Below are 21966 nucleotides of genomic sequence, written 5' to 3'. Positions count from 1 at the left end.
AGTTCTTAAAAAAGGAGGGAAATTCAGAATCCTATTAGGCAAAATTCACCTGACAGCAGCTTTTAACGTGTGTGTGTGTGTAACCTCAGCCAGAAAGAAACCTTTGGCAGCTCAGCTGGTGGAACTGTTGCCTTTAGACCACAAGCAACATGTGTGAAACCTGAGAGGAAATAATGCAGGTTTCTGAATAAATCAGGATTCTGCAAGTGGGGTCAGCCTTCTGGCTGACAGTCACAATATGGCAACCACCAGTGTCCAAGGACAGTGGGCAGTTTGCAGATGAGTTATGTCATTGCTCTGAAACCCCTGTGTCCTAAGGACTTCTTGTCTCTATACCTGCCAAAGCTGCTATTTACCCAACATAGCCATAGCATTGGGTCATTAAACAATACTGATGGCAATGCCCGGAGAATTCCAAGCACCTATTGTACTATCACCGAATTCCTCCTTTGATCACCATGGTCAGAAATATCTGATTTTTATCACTCTTTAATAGCTCCCAATCAACTTTAAGAAGTTACCACAATGCTCATGGTAGAACCTTTGTCAGACCAGGCTAATCATTGACAAACCCAGAACAGCAGATCTCACTAGCTCCCCATTGTCAGTCATATATGACCTTCTCCATGGGCTTGAAACTCCAGGGACAGGGTTTGAGCTTCCATGTTGAAGATTACTCTGCCTGTGTCAGAGCAAAAAGAGCTGTAAATGTAGAAGCCTTTTTCTGAGCTTCCTGCAAAACCCACAGAGATTAATAGGAAAGAAAATTTGAAGTGCATGTGAGCAATCTCAGAAGGACACACACTTCTAAGCATGAAATAGGAACTTCCACGTTCATGCTGTTATTAGATCACTCAAGAGAAACACATCTTTCCTATACTTAAGGCACAACAAGACTCTTCCTTGTACAATTCTGCCACCCTTCACCTGTGTACCAGACAATGCTTACAAATAATCTGGCAACGATTCCCAGTTGCTGTTATAACCTAGAGAAGCCTGCACTCTTCCCCCTGCTGAGATGGTCTAATTCACACATATCTAACCCCAAGCAGCTGCTTATTCAGTATATGCTTAGCACTGACAGCTTCTGGTTCAGATTTGGAGGGCTCGTGCGCCTCAAAGTTTGCCTGAGCTCTCCAACCTTGCTGCTGCATCTAATAAAAGACACTATCTCTATGTACAAGCCTTGTCCAGCAGTAATCAGAGAAATGTATCTTGTCTGATTCCAAAATTTGTCAGTTGAAAGGAAATTAAAACCCAGTGCTCTGACGAATGCTTCTGCAAACAAAATGGTCAAAAGAAAGGAATCTGAAATCAAGTTTATAAATTAATAGAAGTTAATATTGTTTTACAAATCCCTGTTTTCCGTATGCTGCTAATGTTGCTCTCGAGAGGCTTATTCTTGAAACCTAGGAAACCCTCAAGAATCAAAACCACTGGAAGTGAGTTGAGACTTCTCTTGGTGAAGGAGACACACATCAACACCCAAGGCTGCTTGTTTCAGTGAAAACAAAAAGGGCTATCCCTGGTTTCAGATGCATTCTGTGAAACTAATGAAGATTATAACCCAGTTGCAACATTTTAAATGAATCACAATGTGCAGATGACAGGTCATTTCATCAGAGGAAAGAACAAATTTGCAACAGCCACTTGAAGAGGGAGAAATTTTAGGTAATCGTAAGTTATGTAATTACATAATTAATGCTCTAGTTTGTAGGTAGTCAAAACATGGCAATAATACATATAACAACATGTCTAATCCAGCTCCATAATGTGCAGTTGTAACCCCAAGTTCAGATAAGAATTTCTCTCTTTATTACCTACCAGGTGATGCACACCCTGGGAATTCCTGGATTGACACTGAAGCGCCAGGCATTATCTAGAGGCAATACAGTGGATTCAAGGGACAGCTGTCCAGTGTATTGGCCAGTTTGGGTTAAACAATAATGGGAATTTACAAGACTTGCATGTTCCTGAGGAGTAAGGAAAAAAAAAAGGAAAAAATCACATGTGTCTAAATGAAACTTTTAGAGTAGGCATATTGGTAGAAGCTACCTGGGGAAGATGAAATAAAAAGCATAGATTGTGTTCACCTCACCCAAGAAGCAGCTGTGTATTCTGGTGGAAGTGTTGGTTTCCTGCCTCTAACATGTGCACACATTCATGTTCCTCAGTTGCAGGTCACAAAACTATTAATCCAGTGAGTTGATTTGTATAGTTTATGAAATCATGAGGATTTTCACTCTCTGGTGTATTTTGGGCATTCTGCAGACTTTTCAGTGCTCCTACTCATGTCAGCCACACAACCAGATGATAAAGCTAAATTAAATTAAAAGAAAATCTTTATTTGATACTTCAACAAAACCACTGAGCTCTAAAATACTGAAGTGTTATTTAATGGCCACTTTGGCAGTGTGAGAGCCAGATGCAAGCTGCTCTGTGCTGTCCAAACTCAGCTCCCCAGGGATGATGCTCTGCATGACACAAACCCTCCTAGCAACGAGTCTGATGGCACAGAGTAGCTCCACAACATCTGAGTCCTTGACCCAACACCCAGCCAGGGAGAACATCCATCTCCTCTCGCTCTGGGTGGGACAGAGGGGCCGAACTCCCCTTCACAGCAGCCTTATGTTCCATTATCCACTGAACTGCATCCACCTCTCTCTGCACTGGCTCACAGAGCTGCTCTTGGGCTCTGTCTCTTCCTACTGAAGCCACTGGGCATCTTGTAAGGAGCAAATGGGAAAAGGCCTTGGACTATGCTTATGCTGTATGGCAGCACAGTCCATATAGAGCATGCATATAGAATAATTGAACCTTTTCCACAAAGCAGCTGTCTCAGGCTTAGAAACCAATGTCTCTTTGCTAGTTAGCCAATAAAAAGATTTAGGGTTAATAAAGAATAAATATCCATTCTCTCAGGGAAACCTTTATATGGATGTACCAAGCTTTTCATTCAGTGAGGTATAATTACCGAAAATGCCACAGATGCAAGCAGCCAGACTGTGCTCAGACTCTCAGAGGGACACCTGAAAAGCTCTCCTCTAATCACCACACAGCATCAGAGAAGCAGAGTTGGAAAAATTCAAGCAAATCCTTTCTGGATTCTCAAATGAAGCTCTAATACAATCCTACCATCTATTGAAAAATTCTGGTTTTGAAGGAAAAGGACCTGTCTCCCATCATGAAAGTTTCCTCCAACATCTGAGCTGAGCCAAGTGCAAATGAAGCCTTGAACCTATGCCCAGAATGATCATCAGGAACTGAAACTTTTGAATTAGGACAATATAAAATATGCCAATAAAAATTTCTTTACTGCAGGTCCTGTTCTGATGTATAAATCCTGCCTCACGTCCCTCCCAGCCCAGCTAAAACCTGGGCTGTGCAAAACCCCAGGGAGACCCCACTCATAGTATTTCTGACACAAGCCAGGGAGCAATTGAAATTACAAAAGACAGTTCTCAGATCAAAGAAACCCACCTCCATTTGCATGGACTTTTAGATAAACACCAAAAAAAAGTTAAAAGTTCACTGAGGGACTGACCCTTTTCTGCAATCACCCTCACACAAATCCTATATTTGCCATTTGTCTTGATGGTGGTAAGGTCTTAGGGCAGGCACCACAACTTCCTCTGCATTAGTTAAACACCAGCACCATCAGCCTCTGGTTCTAAATGGAGCCTGTGAGTCCTGCCACAGTATAAATAAAATTCATAACCTATCCAAGCCCTAACATGACTTCATGAGGACCCTCCCCTCATTTATCCATGCTGCTCTAAGTTCCTGAGGTCAAATTTAGTGAGGTTGGACATGTGAAATGGACTCATGCATGGTACATCCAAATGATCAGAGACTGGGAAACAAGATGAATGACCAGGTCATATCAGAACAGAACGGAAAAATTTATAACAGAACTCATCTCTCTCTCATTCCTCCGTTGCTTTAATCACCAGATGTTCTCCATTCAACCACCTGCTACCCTCTCTGAGATTTAAATTAGGCACAAAGTACTCCCAGAGACATGATCACAGCACTGAAAGGTTATAGGAGAAATACACTTTTGCCTTGGCATCCTACAACTGGTAAGAGATATGAAAAGAACTAAAAATCCTGTGATGACAAGCTAGCTTCGGGCACCCTAACTAAGAGCTCAGAAATCTCACTCTTTCCCTTGTATTAGAGAGAGCAGCTTCACAAAGACTCAAACCCTAGATTATCTTCAGGGTTATTGTGAGGTGACTGTGAAGCTTTCTCGTCAGGCTGCCAGTGGGGGGAACAAAAAAAAGCTTTCTGAATCAGGCCCTTATCATTTATACCACATTACAATCCAAAATGAAAAATGACTTGCTCCAGATTTGATAGAATAAAGCATCTTGAGATGCCACAGAAGTACCCAATTTTCAATAAAGACATTAAACCTAAGCTTCAAAAAAAGGGAATAATTACATCGTTTTTTGCTTTGAGTTCTAATGTTAAAAGTGTCAATTTATAAAACTAGGTGAACAACCACAATTCCTAAGCAGACTGCAGCTAATTAGACCCCTTTTGATCTTTTATTTTGCCTAGAAGCTTATTTAACAACTTTACACAAAACTCAAGGTTTTGACACACTAGTGGACTGGGGGAGGGAGGAGACCAAGGAAAGAAAATTTTTCTCTGCTGCTTGCTGAGGTGGGAGGCTGCTCTCTTCCTGAAGCACACTCACTCACAGCAAGCCTGGGAAACCTTCTAGCCATGAAAACAAACGCCTCTTATTTGAGCTGTCTTGATGGAGACATGATGCAGAAGAAAATATTAAAAACCAAATCAAAGCACAAACCAAGTTGTAAGAAATGCTCCAGCTCTACACACACAGTTTGTGTGTGAGAGTTACTGGTTTAGATGGAGGATTACAATGCAGAAGACCAAATGTTGTGACTCCAGAGCGCTGGGAGGGGTTGCCTTCACCTGCTACTGCAAATAACTGGGCACTGACATTGCAGTATTCCCCAAAAAGGCTGTGCAGTGCAGAGAGAGCAGGGAGCTGCAGTTTCCTACGTGAGCAGCATCCATCTGCACTGCAGAGGAGGGGTCCAACAGGGTCTGGTGGGAGTAGGACAGGCAGAGCTGGTCAGAACAGCAGAGCCCATCCTGTGCTGTGTTGCACAGAAACAAATCTTTGAGCAAGTTGATTCCACCTTGGGGCAGTGGCAGGCAATAGACAATATCTCCATGTCCCTTCTGGCCCTCCTTCCCATGAAGAACTGACATTAAAATAGCCATGAGGGCTGGGTGACACAGAAGCCACTAGGACTTGGGCCCTTTTCACTTCTGTGACCACATCACATACCCCTCCTTTCTGTAACTGGAGAGACAGACATCCCTAGCTCCCAGGAACTCACCACAGCAGCAAGGTCAGGAGTGTTAAGGGCAAAAGCTCCTTGTCCTGTCCTGAAATGAAACAATATCATTAGACTTGAAGGACTCAGGCTGTAGGGCTCATGTACACAGACAAAAGCAGAGGACACAAACATCCTTCCCCCTCAATACAACTGGGAGACCATTCCCCCGGTGGATAATCCCCGCCCTGCCCGGGCATACCAGTGGGTGTCTCTGCAATCTTGCCCAGAGGATGACAGTTCCACAGCATCCACATATACTGCAGCAGCCTTTCCACTCCCCTGGGGTGAGGGTCAGCCCTTAAAGCAGGAAGCCAGATGTGGAGAGGGAAGAGTAACAGAGGGAAGGGAGAGAGGGAATGAGCTGCTTCAAGCAGCATAGCTGTGTCTGCAGTGACATGCTCCTGTCTGTGAGCAGATCCCTTCAAACAGGGATCTGGATAAATCTGAAACAACCATAACCATCTTGATTTACTGATTTAGCTGTGTTAATCCTCTAACTAACAAACCTGGGGCCCGGTGCAAACCTCAGTCCGATGTTAGTAGCAGACCTCTGATGTTTCCCTGTCACCACTTCACTGTCCTCAGTCTTGAGGTGGGAAAATCTGAGCTTGCCTGATAGCTGAATTTACCTAAGATTCTTTGTTCAACATGCTGATGGCAGCTCTCAGCCCCCACTGAGCTGCTACAGCCTCCCCACACCCACAGCCAGGTACACCCAGAGGATTCAGCCACAGCCCTTGGCTGTGTTCCAACTCCCCCACCCCAGGCTCACAACCACTAAGAAAGCTTTAAACATTGCTAATTTTTGGAAAAATTGTTCTTCCTCACCCCGTTCCAAGGCTGTCCTGGCTTGCAACTTCACTTCCTTTTCTCCTCACTCTCCTGCAGGTGCATCAGCTGAATGATGGCTCAAGAAGGAAGTGATCAGAGGTGGTACCTGCACAGCAGCAGAGCTATTTCCCCCTCATGCTGCACATTGCAATGTTAATGACTTCAAAGAAAACCATCTGCAAAGCTAAAAGCTTAATGTAGGAACAAAAATCAATACTGTGCTCACTGAAGTCCCCTGGTACTGAAGACTCTAAAGCATCATTCAGGTAGACAGCAGTGGGCATTCCCTCCTTAATGACTGCCTGCAGACCATTAGAGAGGGGACGCTGCTTTAATTTATTCTCTTTGTCATTCTAATATAGATCTTCCCTTTTAAAATGGTGTTTGTACTTTACACTGCAGTCTGGGTTCAGAAATAGAACAAGTCCTAAAAGCTGGGATCAATACATCCCACATCACCTTTCAGAAGGGAGGCAGAGAGCACAGTGGAGAGGGCCAAATGCCCTGCTGGCATAAACAGTGAGATCCTTGATGCTGCTGTTTAAAATATGAGTCAAAGTATGGACTCAAACCTAGCTAACTAAATGAAAAATAAAAAAGGGAATTAAACAATAAAAAAATCCAACCCAAGCCAAAAAACTATTCATCTTTTTTGCCCAGAACAGCTCTCTGCAAATAAATTCAAACCTTTTCCAAATGTTAATAATTTATAATGTATCACTGCTAATAATGCTGGCACACAGTACTGTTGGGATGCAGAAACTGAGCAGGGAGTCTGACCCACCCAAGGCAACAGGCCAAAGAGAGGAGCCAGCCCACCTCCCTGCTGTCCATGCTGCCTCTGGCACAGAAGAGTCTCTTCTCCTTTCCCAATACTCCATGCTATCCAGACACCTGAGAATTTTAAGTAATTATCTGTAACTAACCACAAGCAAAACAGTAAACATAAAGGCTCCTTTTGCCTGCACAGGCAAATGCTGTTTTAAGGTACAAAATCTTAAGGTTCTGTGAATCCACAGAAATTATGATCCCTGGTTCCAGGAAACTTCAAATGCTGTGAGTCTGGACTGTCTCTTTTCAAGAAAGGATTATTCCCAAGGTTTTCTTGTTTGTTTTTTTATGCCAGACTCCTGCCCTCTGAGCAGAGGTGGAGCATAGGAAGGCATTTCCCTGTGCTGGCCACAGTGGTCTTGAAAAATCTTCCTAAAGGAAGCAAGCTCAATAAACAACAGCAATCAGTCCAACAAGCCTCCTCCTTGGCTCCCAATAAACAAAGAGCAGAAGGAAGTAGGTTGAAACAAAAACCACACACTCCCCCCAAAATACTGGAGGGAAGATTTTGAAAAAGTGGCCTGTCAGTGTTTCATTTTGCTCTGTACATCAATGAAATTTCTAAGAATTTGCGTGTTGTGGGGAAATTTCAGAATGAAAACAGATCCGTGCATGCAAGTTCCATGCAGCTGCAACAGTTAAACAAGAACTAGCTCTAGACAGTTTATGGACACTGGAATGATGTTCAGGTATGGAAGATGATCTCCAAAAGTTGCAGGGACAAGAGAGAGGTTAGTGCACAGTGTGATGATGTATGTAGGTCACCCCTGGGTGCTCTGGGGTATCCCTGTAATGCAAGACCATTCATGCATCCTTAGAGGAGAGAGTGCCACAGGCACAGAAATTTAACAATAATTTGGTTTTTTCTGCTCTAATTGATACAGGTTTCTCAATCCGACATTGCCCTAAGGGTCAGAGATACTTTCTACTTTTATTACATACAGATGCCAGATCCATATAGCTCCATTCCACAAGAAAGAAATCCCCAAGGATTCCAATTGTTTTAAATAAAAAACCTAAGCAAATGAAAAACAAACCCTCTCCTGCCACCTACTCAACAAGCACATGCAACCCTACCCAAACACACTGCTGCTAATGCTTTGCAGTAACACTTGCTCAACACCAAACAAAAGCACCTATAAGTCACCAAGTCAGTTGGTAAAATCAGATCTAATACATCAAAATATTTCAGTTTCACCCAAACACTCTTGGTTAGTTAGTGCTAAATATTCATTCCATCTCTTAATCCTTCTGCCAGGCAAGCCAGATTTCCTGCTAGCAAACAAAGTCAAGCAACGTGTCTAAGATCACAGAGGAATGTTGCCTGGACCAAAGTAATAACCAACATCTCATCCCTCAGTCTGCCCTCCTCCAAAAAACAAGGGTCCACTCCTTCCACTTCAGTACATTTCACCTTGGCTTTTATCCACTGCTTATTCATCTTATTTCCTCTCTCCTAGAATCCCATTAAATCTGCATGGTGCTAACTGAGCTCCTACAAAACAAATGGTGGAAGAAGGGCATCTCATCCCCCTAATTCACTGAACAGCCCAGGCAACCCAGGACAGCCAGCTGCCATGTGTTCCCTGGGGCCTGCATGGCCCTCGAGGGGACTCCTTTGGGGGAGCACCCACCATTTCCTCAAGGAAGCCCCTGCAGCTCACTGGCTGTCCCTGCTTGAGCACTGGGGCTGGAGCCTTCAGTTTTGGCTTGCTGCGCTGTCTCCTGGGTTTGATCCAGTCCCTGAATCCTTCCACCCGTTCTTGGGAGCTGAGGTTCACCAGGGAGCATCAGGACACGTTTACAAAACAATGGCTGAAGAGTGTCCAGAAAGTTCTATGAGTACAAGTGCTTTTGTTTCCACAGGAGAAATGTCCACAGAGTTGCATTTGGGGAAAGGGCAAAGAAACATCTGTGTGCTCACAGCAGCAGCAGCAGCACAGGCACAAGCTGCAGCTGCAAAGCCTCTCCAGCTTGGCTGGTGCTGTCTGCTAACTGCTGGCATAAATATAGTAACGGGGTTGCACATATGGCAGGCTGTTTAATTTTAGAAATCAAAACTATCGAGTGATTAAGTTAGTCATCCTTCCTCAATTTGGGACCAATACAACACTACCAGAGGCAGTGGTCATAACCACTGTGGTTTGCCAGAGAGAAGGAGAGCGCATGTGCTCCCACGGCAGTAGGGAACACCAGAAACCCCGTCCTGCTCTGCCCAGCCTGGCTTCTCAAGGATCAGACAAAAGGAAGAAAATCCAACTTAAACCAGCCTTCAAATGAAAACTGAGAGCCTACAGATTTGCACACATGAACATGCACAGCCTGCAACATGTTCTGGATGGGGTATGGCAGAACTGCTACTCTGAACATGGCACTTCTAAAAAGTGAGATGAAAATCACACTGTGCCAATTGGTCTCTGGAAGTGAGATCTCACTCAGGGATTTGAATTTCCCGAAGGAAACTCATGAAGAGGGAAATGGGAGCCCAGTTCAGCCAGCATGGCTGTCTGGGTGCAAACATGCCTGGGTCAGCAGTAAGGGCAAGCCGTGTGCTGGGACACTGCACAGCCCCTTGTCACCAGCTGGCCGAGTCCTACCGTGCTCAGCAGCCCAGCCTGTGCCAACACATGAACCCAGCCCTGGCCAGGAGGGGCCTTGATGCACCCCAAAACCAGCTGCTTCCTCTGCAGAGCCTGTGGCTTATCCTCAGCTGCAGCACCAGTGGCACCAGGAGGATGCAGCCCTGCAAACCCCGCCGGTATCTTCCCCTTCCAGTGAAAACCAACAAATGGAGAAAGCAAACAAGTCATGGAGGGATTTTCTGTTTCTCTAGACAAACATTCTAAGAACAGTTCAAAAGAGGCTAATTAAATTCCAAAATCCCTGTGCAAATACATTAATAACGATTTTGAAATGAGCAGTTAACCAAGGAAGTTTTCAAGGTGGGAAGTGTTTGATACAGAAGAGTGTGTGAGGAAGAGCTGCCCAGCCTACATTAGAGACAATCTCTCTGGCCAGCACATGTGTTCAGGGGAGTGGGCATAGCAAATGCTCCTGGGCCCAGGAACAGCAGTGTCCCCAGGCTGCAGGGGGACAGAGAAGCCAATCCTCTTCATTCCAAATCACCAGGAAGCCACGCAAACACTAAATGACATGGCCATGAGTCTGAACTGTCACTGCATGGCCTCACCAAAGAGCTCCTCTTACCCATTTCCAGGATGGAGGAAAAGCAAAAGACCTTTTTTTCTGTTGTGCTGCAATTACAGGAAATTTCCAAACATCAGATAAATCTTTTTTGCCTTCCCACAAAATCGTAGGCAAATCAAGTCTGCCTGCCCTGTGCATGAAGCATGAAACAATGAAAAATGGATAACTTGTTATAATTGCTCATATGACAGTGGAAAAATCCAATATTGTTGCATGGTCTGCACTCCTGCGGTTCATGGAATCTCTCAATGTTAAATGCCATCATTCGCACAAGCAGGAAGGACAATAGTATCATTTTTTGTTTAATGATGGCAAACCAAGGAAAGAAGTGATGTGAAAAAAAACACAGAAAGGGAAATGATGAGTCCTTGTAAAGTCTGTGGCAGAGCAAGGACTTAAACCCACTGGCTGAGGCCCAAAGCACCAGGTCACTCATCTTAGTCAAATCTCCAACCATGGTCACAAGATTCTCTCTCCTATTACTCTCCTTTTGTTCTCTACATGTCTTTTCCCAGCAAAATACAATTATGTTTTTTTCATGTAAGATCTCATGAGATACCGATTCATATGCTTGTTAAAACCCAGATCCATTATACCTCTTTTTGCTTTCATTCACTAATTTTATTGTGCTATAAAATAAAAGATTTTCTGGTGAGATACATTCACTGTGCCGCCACTACTGCTAAAGGCACAGAGCTGCCATCATCTTCCGGAAACAGGTTTGTTTAGTTCATAAATCCTGCTTTCAGTATTCTGCTAAATACAAAAATTACACATAGGATAATAAATTCCAGGATCATTCTTCCTTCAGATTTGACAAATAGAACTGCAGTTCTTTCCCCAGCCCAGCGGTACCTCTTTTAAAGAGCAGTCAGCAGTCTGATAACTTTAGATAAACCATTTAATTTCCAGAAGGAGCCTTGTCTGTATACACACAGTCTACTGGGTGTTCTCCTTTCTCCCTGACTGCTCCCTGTTGGGAAGCAGAGGCTTTGGTTGAATAACTGGCAGTCTCAGCTTTCTGCATCACAAAGCTGTCTCATTCAAAATTTAAGAATCACTTTCATGAACCACAAGAAACTTATTTACCTCCGCAGCAATCCAAGTATGCTGTTCTACAGTCTCACAGTCTAGGAGAAGAGGCTCAACATTTTTTTTTTCTTTGTTTTTATGAAACTAGGAGGGAAAGTGGGAAATAAAGATAGAATAAAAAATGACCAAGAATTATGGGGAACTGTTTTAGGAGGGAAAACAATGAAAGAGTGGAAAAGACATGCAGCTCTGATTCCTGTTAAAATGTTCCAAGAAAGAAGGATAACTTAGAGGTAAATCCAATTGGTAGAACTAGAAGAGAAGGAAGGAAGTTAACTGCCAAATTCAACTAGATCATGAGAAAAAGCCTCCAAGCAGTTTGATTCATTATGCCATGGTTAATCCTGCTCAGGGAGAGATTTCACATTTAAAAGCAGCTCAGATAAAAGAAACCAGAGGTGTGCTCACCACACATGAGCACACATAAGCTACCTTTAGCTAAAACTTGCACTCTGATAGCAGCAAAGGCAGGACAGGACAGCTCAGTGCAAACTGGTCATCAACATCCCCACAACTTCAGACAGAAACAGCCCTTCAGAATACACACATTTTTGTGAGATCTCTGTCTAACAAAATGCATGGAAGAGTCAAGATGGCAGAAGAACTCCAGGATGCCAAATTTATTTCCTTGTAACCATCTAATTCTCTTTCAAGCTTGCCCTAGGGCTGAGGCAGCTGAGCGCAAGAACGAGCTCTGCCCAAGGTGCTCAGGGCAGCCATTCCCACTCACACCACTTATGTCCCCCTTTTGAAATTTCACGTGGGTAAATCAACCTTTTTGCCCAACTGCTGCAGCACACACCTGTCCTGCTAACGTGGAGCTGCTGGTCATCCAACCAGGAAAGCCAGTCACCTGGAGAAGGGCTTGCACCATTTGGGTTTGCACTGGGGCCCTTTGCAGAGCACACAGAGATCCTCCAGAGATAGCAGCTCACTGCCAGTGAGGGAAGGTGGGCAGCAGAATTTCTGGGGGTGTTAATCTGTCATAATGGAAAAAGCATGTTTTGCCCATGCTAATGCTTCTTTTTGTCCGCCTAAAACTCTCTAGGAACAGCCAGTGTTAAAAAGTGCAGAATAAGGCCCCATAAAACCTCCTGTCTGCAATCTAGGGACTATTAATCAAGAACACCAGTGCTTTGCACAAAAATATTGTTAGGTTTTGTTGTCTGTACCTTTTCATGCATCCTTGGGTAAGGATTTCCCCCCACTGTTCTCAGAGCAGTTAACAGGACTGAACTGTTCAGAAGGAATGGCCACAGAGTGAAGATCCTCACTGCAGAGATTTTACAGTCTTTTCCAAATCAATGACTAGAGACATACTAGGTTAATCCTGATTACTAACAGACACCTTTGCTGCGATTATATTGATAATAACCACTTAAGGCTTCTTATGTCACGTGGACCTCATTTCATTCTCACAGCTGTGTCTGGTGGTTTTGCCACTTCTCCATCCTTTTTCTCACTTGTCCATTCTTCCACATACTGCTATAATTGAGGAAAAGAAAAAAGGAAAGAGCTAGGAGTAATTATCAGAATAGAAAACTCCCACTACCACTACTTCTCCCTCCAGCTGAGGATTGCACTCCTGTTGGCTCTCCCTTTCCCTAGCTGAGCTTGGGAGTGCTAAGCCACCCTTAAAATCGTCCTTGTTAAAACAGATCTATCACATTGTCTGGGATATAATGGAGTTAAAAAAAAAAAATCACAAACCAGCAAGGCCGAGTTGCCAGGAGAATGGTGCTATGCAAACATTTCAGGTACCTGCACTACACAGGTGTTTATACACCTTATGGGCTGCTCCTAGAGGCAACAACCCCTGGCCAAGCACCACTACACAAGGGCTGGGATGACAGGATGATCCAGCAGTGTGGTGAGTGTGCAAGCACTCAGCTAGATGTTGTGGGATAGCAATGGAAAGAGCTGGCACATGCAGAGCATCAGTTTTTGGGGAACAGAGACAATTCCTTGGCTGTGCTAAAGGTTGCCATACCTCAGTAAGCCCATTTGCAAGCTGGCTTTCATCATAGGCAATACAGCAACATCAAATCCCAAGAAACACTCCACTTGTCTGCAACACATTGTAACGTGGAAGAACACAGAGGTTACTTGCAACAGACACCAAGCACAAGGAAAGCATCTGCTTTAACCAGCTGTCCTTTTTGCCAGAAGAGGTCGGATGTCAGAGCTGAGATGCCTGAAGGTCAGCAACATTGGTCAGTGGGCCAGAGCAGGGCATCCTGGTTCCCATCCTCTGCTTGGAAGGGTGGCTCTGTCTCGGAGTCAAAAGCAGGTGAACCAAGATCAAGATTTTGTTCCTCATTCAACACTGACTCACGCCATAACCTTGAACAAGATCCTACACCACACTTTCCCCATGTGGGAATGGTACAATTTATCAATTTCCCTGTGCTTGTGTGCCTGGTGCAGCCGGTGCCCATGAGGTACTGTCAGGTCACTGGCTCAAGTGTGCCAGGCAAGAAGAGAATCTGGCTGTTTTAATACATCCTGGCCTTGCTCCACACAATATTAGAGCCTGGGTCAATGCATGTGAATTTTTTCCAGCACACCATGAGTTTTTCTGTATAGCAAAGTTAAAGCAAGCAAGAGAGAGAGAGAGAGAGAGAGAGAAAGAGAGAGGTTCCCATTTGATTGGCTGTGACTAGCTGCAATTAAAAACTATAATTTATTACCCTGGATTATGAGTATAATTTCAATGCAGAGAATTAAGGTTTTCTTCTGAGATGGAAATAAAGATTAATTTTTAATTTCCTTTCTCACTGCACATTTAAGAGCAATGGACTCCATAGAAAACTACAGGTCAAAATAGTTTTATGGAGGAATGACAATGTTCCATTGCCGAATAATTTAATGCTCTTGCTGCCTTTTTAATATTTGACTGCAGCTCCCTCATGCGAAGCAGCGGCAGCAGACGCTGTACACGTTTGCTGCAGCACTCAGGTCAAAGTGACTTTGAAACAACAAAGTTTCAATGCTCAGGACGTGGGCAGCTTTTGGAGTTCCCTGCTGCAGGCAGCTGCCTTCCACAAGAAGGGAACAGACAGCCCTTGCATCTGGGCAGGCAGCTGGTCTGGGGATGGGGAAAGCAAGGATGGAATTAAAGCTTGAGGAAAGAGAAGGGCACTGGAGCCTGAATGGAATAGGTGCACAGCAAGTGCCTCGCAGCTGGGACATGGACAGGCAGGTTCAGATAAAGCAAGAGAAGTATTTCCACCCTGGAAATGCTGCCACAGGACAACAGGACTCTGTGGGTTTGCCTGCACACAGACCATGTTATTCCAGCCAGCACAGCACATCAGCAGAACACAGGGGAAAACTGGGAACCATGAGGTCATGAATTCATTTGGTCATGGACCATGACTAGGTCACTGCTTGCCAAAACTGCTCCCAGCCCCCGAAGAAAATAGCCTGGGAAAAGCTGGGAAATCCACACAATCACACAGTGCTGCTGGGTGACCTGTAAAGGAGAATCCAGTGCAACACGAGGAAAGAGAGGGAGGCTATGTCCATTCATTCCTCCCAGAACAAGCACCTCTCAGGACAGGATTTTCTGCTGGTGTTCACAGCAGGATGATACCAGCACATGCCTTAGGCCTAATATTTTACTCTGGGCAACTGGCAGTGAACAAAAATGTCACTGAAATTCAGGAACACTTTAAATCCTTGCTCTGGTAGTAGAATTTAACAAAAAAAAAAAAAAACAAAAAAAAAAAACAACAAAACCCCAAACCAAACAATAAAACCGTGCCATACTAATTGCTTGGATTCCAGTTAATTGAATAACCCTGTGCTGACAGAACTGCATCCTCAATGGCCTGGTAATATATAGTATAACCTTTCCATTGCAGGGTTTTTAAAATTTATTGGCATCCTATACCTGGCATCTTGGGTTATAAATGCAATTAGATGCCTAAGTGATGCAACTGCTGAGCACTGTGCAGGGTCACCAGGACAAACATCCCCCAGGGACACTGTGGGGACAGTGCTTTCAATGTGGACCAGGTCCTCTGAGTGCTAAAGGTCCCCAGCTGTCTTGGTGGCCTTTAGAGGAAGTCTGTTTAAGGAGGGGAATGAAGACTTTTTGTGAAAATCTTTTCCCTATGTGAAATCTGTTCACAAAGAGATCTTAGGGGAGATTTGGACAGAATAATGAAACAAGTTCTCAAAGTTTTGGCAGTCTCTCTCCCTCCAGGGCTTCCAGGAGGCATATAAAGTAGATTCATTTTCAGTGCAGAACAACAACACAACTAGGAGCCCAGTTTAGGACAAGTAACACCTGTCTGTTACTCACAACTTGGCTTATAAACTGGTCCTGTGTGAAATGGCAGTTTCATGAGGCATCTCCTCAAAAAAAGAGGACAAAAAAAATCAAATGATGCTGTTGTTCGCCCAGAAGTCTCTACATAAGCTGTATCTCAACCTTTTCATGTTAAGTCTCAAAATAGAAAATGTAACACCCACAGACACAGCTTCCCATAACCTTCACTGCCAAGGCAGCAGGACTGCTCTGAGTCTGCTGCTCCTGCAGGGACAGCTCCAGCCATTTGATGCAATTCTGCTCATCAGTTCAGGGAAAGACTCCTCTGAGCTCTCAGGAAAAACCAAGATGAGCAGTTATTTGGAAACCCTCTAGAGAAAGCATAGAAACTGAAAAAATTAAGGTCACTGAATGGGGAGTGCTTCTTCCTTCTAGTCAGCACTGCTCCCCAGACAAACCTCTTGCTTTGTGTGAGTTTGGAAAAGAGCTCCAGCCAACTAGAGTGACCAGAGCTGCCCCAGCACTTCTTGCAGCAAGGATGCTGAGTAACAGCTAGACTGATTTCTACCCCAGGCATTTATCACATCCTGACACCTTACAGAATTCCCTGTAGATTTCCAGTTGCCTACATTATTTTCTTGCACTGTCTGTCCTAAACAATTGTGCCCAGACATTGTTCTCTTTAATCAATCATGTTTCTATTCCCTCGTGGCTGCCTTTCAGCAGCAACTGAAGCACTCACTAACTACAACAAGTTTTATTCTGATGGCTGATGACTCACAAATCCTGCAAAAGGGATACACATGAGTCTGGATGTCACCAGACTTTGTGCGGGTCCAGCTTTATTCAGCACAAAGCACATAGAATTTTGGTGAGTTTTTCAGAAGTACTTCCCCCTCCACTGCTGCAATGCTTGTGGCCACCTTTGCCAAGCATCCCAGATATTTGGACCACTTGGTACTCCAGTTTTGGAGGTCCAGGGAAACAAAGGAGAGCGGGAACCATGAGCTACAATGGAGCATCTTTCTCAAGAGCATTCATCATCAGCCCTGTCTCCAGCAGCCCACCCCAGTATAACCATTGCCTGAGTGCAAAGACTGGTGTGTGTCTCCGGAAATGGAGTTTAGATGTTTGTCTTATCTGAACAAGTTCAGTGACTGAACACGCTGCACAAAGAGCGTGAGTAACCCTGACAAAGCAACTGCCGCCTCCTTATCACGGCCTCCAAAAGGACTGAAAAGAATCAAGCATCAGAGACTTATCTCTTGAGAGATGTTCAGTGCCCATGCCTGGCTTACCAATCAGCCCTAACTCCCTTTTTCACTAGGGTTCTTTTGCCTTGTTTTTGGCCACACAGGACAGCCTTGCCACTTCCTGAGTGTGGAGGACTCATGAGGGGAAGGGGGGTGTGGAGGATGGGCCCCTTTGCCCATGTTATTTTCTTGTGTTTCTGGACAGTGGGATGTTTTTACCCATGACAACTTTACCGTTGTGATAACCATAACAAACGGCCATCCTGGTACCACAGAAAGGTTCTGAAGGTTTGTGTGATGACAAAAAAACAGAAGGTGAGGACAGGTTTTCTTGAAGCCACATTAATCTGGGGTCCCTCTGACAGCCTATCCATGCTCAATTGGGGGTCCTGCTGCCAGCGTGCCAGTTGTGTGAAGGAGAAGTGCTCACCCCAAGATGGGAGAGGGCTCCTGGTTGTGGCCTACTCCCAACTCCATATGTGCCTTTTGGGTTAGGGTGCTGCTCAGCAAAAACAGAGCCATCACAAGGGTCGCTCCATGTTAGTGGGACACATCTGCCAACTGGCATTTCTACATTTTTGGTGCCTGGATCTAATGGCTCAACGCCTTGTGTCAGAACCTGCCTGCAAGAAACAGGTTGGAGCTGGTCCCAAACCAGCCCCATTGGTAACACTGTTGTGATAGTCATAACCCTCAACTGATCTCCTACATTAACAATGTTCAAGATGGTAGAAAATTGAAATGCAGAAAACATCAGCTGTAGAGAAGGAGGATTCTGATTTTCACTCATGTCTAAATCTCAACCAAAGTGTGCTAAACCACAGAACAGCCTATATCTACACCTAAAATTGTATTTGATCTCCTTTCACTGCCTCATCTCAAGTTCTTGAATTTCTACAAGCAGATGTGTTGATTTATACAGACCTATAAGCTAATACACACTCTTGAGACCACTCTGAGTTTTGATATTTCTTAAACAAGAATATTTTTCTTATTGTCCCTTCATTCTGAATGCAGTAAAGGTGTAAAACTAGCATCATGCTTTATCCTTAAAACCAGCAGCATCTATCTCCTCAAAATCTCAGGATGTAAGGCAGACACCATGAGAAGGATGGTAAAAACACCAGAGAGAGCTATAGCAATATTATCACTGATTTACAGGGCAATTCTTATTTGTCATTTGCCCACATAAGCCTGGGGGCACAGCAGTGTTTGAGGACTGGGCAGAGCCAGAAGAGCTGCAGCCTGGCCCAGCTTTGTTCCTACATTCTTGCACGCAGCCCTGAGCAGGTCACCTTACCCCTCATGCTCACCCTCCCTCTGCTCAGCTGTCTGCCCTGGCTAGGACTGTCTCAAACTATTTGTAGCAAGGTGTATCTCCTCAAGCATATTCTGTACCTTGTTCAGTGAAGCCCTACTCTGACCTAAGATCTCTAAGCTCTTCTCTGAGACATATATTCAATAATAACATGAAACGGATGCTAACTGGTTGTGCAAATACCTCCGTTCATTTCCATATTTTAAAATCCTTCCTCCAGAAAACCCACATAATCAACACAGATGTCTGCCTGTAATCATGCAAGGCTGAATTCACAACAGATGATGTTTATGGAGAAGTCTCACCAAAGGAGCTTTGCACAGCTAAAGTTCTTTTATCAGGCACTCCCCAAGCAGCCCCCCTCTCACGCTGTGCTCAGCTAAACAGATACAACAGGGGTTGGAGGGGAGTTTTCAGCTGGCAGATAATAACCAAGACTTGGACCCTTTTTTCCAAATCTGCAGATTTCAGAGTTTTGGCACACTGGTCATTACGAGCTCAACTTAGCTCACGGCTTCACCTCAATCTGTACAGGACACAGTGGAGCTCCACAAGACTTGCTCAAACCTCTCCAGCAGCTGTACCAGAACCTGAACTATAATAAAAATTTCTCAGCTATTTGTCATTAGGCTTTTTCTCTGGGAGGATAGGGACCAGGCAAGGCAGTGCTCCTCTGCATCTCCAGCCCCATCAGGGCTGCCCATTCAATCACAGTCTGCCACTTCCCACATTTGATAGGGTCACTTAAGGAATGACTCCAGAGCCTTGCCCACAGGGTCTATGCCACAGGCATGCTTCAACATAAAACGGCCATCCATCAGCCTTTGCTGCATAGCCCCAAAATAAGTTTTAAAGTTTGGATAACTGAGAACTTCTATTGAAAAAAAAAAAAAAAGAATTCAGCAGAGGCTGTAGGTAGCACTGGCTGGCCACTGCCCATGGGGTACCCATGTTCCATGGAAATCAACATGAGAAGAGACTTTATCGCAGCTCTGATCTACCAAACAGAGCTCTGAAGAAAAGGACATCTTGTTTTCAAATGTTTTCCTCTAACAGGCATTGAATGAAGAGAGGAAAAAACCCCAACAAAAACCCCAAGTTCTGATGAGAAAGATAAATTCTCAAAAACAGCGACAGACGCACAGAGCAGATACCAGGGGAAAAATGCCACCAAGATCCGATTAGCCCAGTGAATCAGCACTGTGGACAGTATCTTTAAACCAAACTACTCTTCCCTTTTCCCCTCCCACACTCTTCTTCCCATCATTGCAAAGTCCTCCCAGCCCAGAGCTCACACCCTGGCCAGGGGACTGGTGCTGTCAGTGCTGGCTCACACAAGCCCCTCTGTTGAGGCCAATGAAGGCAATGCTGGTGTAGGCACTTGGGATAGCTCCCCTCTCCACAAACACAGTTGCTGATGCCTGCTTCCAACTTACTTTTAGACTGCATTTGGGATGATTTCTGAGCTCATGCAATTGGAAGGGATTGGGTTGGCATGTAGGGAAAATATCTTTATGTGAAAGATGAGAAATGTCTTCTTTTTATCAAAGGAGGACACACAGTTGTGAGATGGGTGACATTCTGATGCATTTTCAGCCAGGGTGCACTGCCGATATCAACACAGGTTTCCTCCAGGGGCTCTTGGAAGTGTCTGAAGAAGAAGGAAATAAACCTTCTAAAAGGCTTGTTGATTTCATAGCCTTAGGGTTTGGAGGCTTGAGTGAAGAAGTGTCCGATTCCCTACTCCTGTGCACTGGTCAGTGATGAAGATATCACCAAGGTATCTCTACACCACCCAGTCTGCCATGGGCTGTGGTTCTTGGCTGGATGAGGAACCTGCACCAGGCTCTGTGAAGCCATAAGTACACAGGCAGATTGGCTCAGAAAAGTTGTGATTCAGCTACAGCCAAGGCAGATCTACCTCAAGTGCTTTCCACCAGCTGAAGCAAGAGAGGACAGCAGCATCCAAGTCAAGCAGCACTGGCCAGGCTGCCTCTGCTCTCAGCCTCTCCCTGGGAAAGGGAAAAACTACGAAGGGTGTGAAGGAGACTGAGAGAATACTGCTCTTCCATAGCACTGAGTTTCTTGTTTTCCTAGAGGGACCAAGTAACAGCCACAGTGAACCATAGTAGTGACTGGAGCAGAAGCTGTGAGAAGAAAATTTATCTCCAGAATAACCGATTGTGGTCAAAGAGCGAAGAGGCAGGAAGAGGAGTGGCAGGAGGATCCTGTCCTGAGCTGACAGAGGAATTCAGTCAGGTTTTAGCTATTTACAATCCCCCTGCTAATTAACTAGCAGACCTTTCAGTGACTTTTCCCAGCAGTGAGACAGTTCCCATACTGTAAGCTGCGTCATATCACTCCTGTGCCAGCCAGATCGAGTCATAGTTTCCAGAGCAAAGGGGTACCATTTTGGTCTCTCCAAACTCAAGAGACAAACCCAGAAACAAAGCCTGGAGCAGACAAATACTGCAGCCTTTCCAAACCACTGGCAGCAGCTTTACCATGTAAACATGAAGCTGGCCTCTGTTTGCCAAACTGCAAGGGGGCTGCTCGAGCCCCTGGCCACAGAGTGAGCCCAGTGCCACTAAGCAGAGCAGCTCTCCCAGGCCTCCTTCTTCTCTGTTCTGGGGCCAGAATCAGCAATATTTCTGTGGAAATAAGCCCTAATAGTTGCTCTGGGTCCAGCAGGAGGAGCTGGCTAAACACACATTTTTGTCTTAATGTAGGGCCTAAATAAACAGTCAAATAAGAACTCAATTTAAAAAATCCTGTAGTTTAAAGGATTCCCTCAACTCTCAGTATTTCTTTTATTCGCATGGCAACTGATACGAGTCTGATCTGCAGCCCAAATATTTTCTCCTGCCTCCTTTTCTTGTGTCAGTACAGTTGGCTTGTACAGTTTTTGCAAATACTGTAACACATTTATTCTAAGTGATTGGTGGAAACACATTGCATTCTTTAAAAATACACATCAACTCCACTGAGGTACAAAGCAGAACATCTAGTAACTGAGAGACCCAGAACTACTCAGAGATATCCTACCCATACATCTGAAGGCTGCAGTGCAGGGACTCAGTTAACTCTTAGTTTCAGGCCATGGCAGAGTCCATTCAGGCAGGCAGGCGTGCACAGACCACTGCTTGGTTGCCCATACCAACCCAGCAGTAGCCCAGTTACTTCTGCACACTGACTGCACAGCCAGCAGAGTTCAGCCAAATGCCATCAACCCCAGGTTTCCTAATAACCATCCTCCTTTCAGGCCCTGCTGCTACTGCCATGCCATTTGGCACTTAGTGCAATAGTCTGGTCGGCAAGGTGGTGATCAGCCAAAGGTTGGACTCAAAGATGTTAGAGGTCTTTTCCCATGTAAATGATTCTATGATTTGGCAGGAACAGCAGTTTCTGGTTCCTCTGGTTAATGAAGGCCAAGTTCAACCACAATTCACTTGCCATGCAGGAGCTGGAACCAAATGGAAAGACCCTCACTTTAATTATTTGGTTTAAACAGAGACGTAGAAAACCATCATCTCAGTCTTCAGGTCATCCCTTGTGATTTTGTCATCTGCTGGCCAAACTGCCACGCTGAATCCTCTTAAATTCCTACACCATGGTAATAAAGAGCTTGCAAGACTCCCTTTTATTTGGCACACCGACCAATTTATTTAGCAGAGTTTGGATCACTTTTCAAAGGGTCCATGCTCCTGTCACCAAAATATACATTTCTTGAGACCTTTTAAAAGCTTTGTAAAATACCTTGCTCAGCACCTCCACCCC

The 21966-nt window shown here is 44.7% G+C and overlaps 1 long non-coding RNA gene across 1 annotated transcript in view; it reads right to left on the bottom strand.

The window, feature by feature from the left end:
• LOC121659202 overlaps positions 1–20651 on the bottom strand; it is a 51438-nt gene extending 30787 nt beyond the window's left edge. The window contains exons 1-2 of the long non-coding RNA XR_006014208.1: positions 6210–20651; positions 5382–5430 (exon numbers count right to left, since the gene is read on the bottom strand). This is a non-coding gene — a long non-coding RNA (uncharacterized LOC121659202). The remainder of the gene's footprint in view (positions 1–5381; positions 5431–6209) is intronic.
• Between the last annotated feature and the right edge of the window lie 1315 nt (positions 20652–21966).

The sequence above is a fragment of the Corvus kubaryi genome, unplaced genomic scaffold (assembly GCF_017639235.1).
Source record: "Corvus kubaryi isolate FWS band 111438036 unplaced genomic scaffold, C.kubaryi_AGA036_p1.0 136, whole genome shotgun sequence".
Taxonomy (NCBI): domain Eukaryota; kingdom Metazoa; phylum Chordata; class Aves; order Passeriformes; family Corvidae; genus Corvus; species Corvus kubaryi.
The sequence above is the reverse complement of the archived record's forward strand: the minus strand, read 5'-3'. Positions and strand labels throughout refer to the sequence as shown.